The sequence below is a fragment of the Mytilus trossulus genome, chromosome 2 (assembly GCF_036588685.1).
Source record: "Mytilus trossulus isolate FHL-02 chromosome 2, PNRI_Mtr1.1.1.hap1, whole genome shotgun sequence".
Lineage (NCBI taxonomy): Eukaryota > Metazoa > Mollusca > Bivalvia > Mytilida > Mytilidae > Mytilus > Mytilus trossulus.
This window is the reverse complement of record NC_086374.1, coordinates 78024515-78026088: the sequence shown is the minus strand read 5'-3', so window position 1 is coordinate 78026088 and position 1574 is coordinate 78024515.

Here is a 1574-nt window from a genome sequence, read left to right as displayed (position 1 = left end):
AACCCAAGCTATTCCCCACTTAAATATTTTTCTGGGATCCGGGCCCGTCTGGCCACCACAGAGGTTCAAAGTTGCCCATTTACGTATTTTTCATATCACCTACACATTCGGTACTCTTCGGCATATCCCTACGGCAAAGTTCCGAACCGGACCTTGCTCATTTTAAAGGTATTAACCCAAGCTATTCCCCACTTAAATATTTTTCTGGGATCCGGGCCCGTCTGGCCACCACAGAGGTTCAAAGTTGCCCATTTACGTATTTTTCATATCACCTACACATTCGGTACTCTTCGGCATATCCCTACGGCAAAGTTCCAAACCGGACCTTGCTCATTTTAAAGGTATTAACCCAAGCTATTCCCCACTTAAATATTTTTCTGGGATCCGGGCCCGTCTGGCCACCACAGAGGTTCAAAGTTGCCCATTTACGTATTTTTCATATCACCTACACATTCGGTACTCTTCGGCATATCCCTACGGCAAAGTTCCGAACCGGACCTTGCTCATTTTAAAGGTATTAACCCAAGCTATTCCCCACTTAAATATTTTTCTGGGATCCGGGCCCGTCTGGCCACCACAGAGGTTCAAAGTTGCCCATTTACGTATTTTTCATATCACCTACACATTCGGTACTCTTCGGCATATCCCTACGGCAAAGTTCCAAACCGGACCTTGCTCATTTTAAAGGTATTAACCCAAGCTATTCCCCACTTAAATATTTTTCTGGGATCCGGGCCCGTCTGGCCACCACAGAGGTTCAAAGTTGCCCATTTACGTATTTTTCATATCACCTACACATTCGGTACTCTTCGGCATATCCCTACGGCAAAGTTCCGAACCGGACCTTGCTCATTTTAAAGGTATTAACCCAAGCTATTCCCCACTTAAATATTTTTCTGGGATCCGGGCCCGTCTGGCCACCACAGAGGTTCAAAGTTGCCCATTTACGTATTTTTCATATCACCTACACATTCGGTACTCTTCGGCATATCCCTACGGCAAAGTTCCAAACCGGACCTTGCTCATTTTAAAGGTATTAACCCAAGCTATTCCCCACTTAAATATTTTTCTGGGATCCGGGCCCGTCTGGCCACCACAGAGGTTCAAAGTTGCCCATTTACGTATTTTTCATATCACCTACACATTCGGTACTCTTCGGCATATCCCTACGGCAAAGTTCCGAACCGGACCTTGCTCATTTTAAAGGTATTAACCCAAGCTATTCCCCACTTAAATATTTTTCTGGGATCCGGGCCCGTCTGGCCACCACAGAGGTTCAAAGTTGCCCATTTACGTATTTTTCATATCACCTACACATTCGGTACTCTTCGGCATATCCCTACGGCAAAGTTCCAAACCGGACCTTGCTCATTTTAAAGGTATTAACCCAAGCTATTCCCCACTTAAATATTTTTCTGGGATCCGGGCCCGTCTGGCCACCACAGAGGTTCAAAGTTGCCCATTTACGTATTTTTCATATCACCTACACATTCGGTACTCTTCGGCATATCCCTACGGCAAAGTTCCGAACCGGACCTTGCTCATTTTAAAGGTATTAACCCAAGCTATTCCCC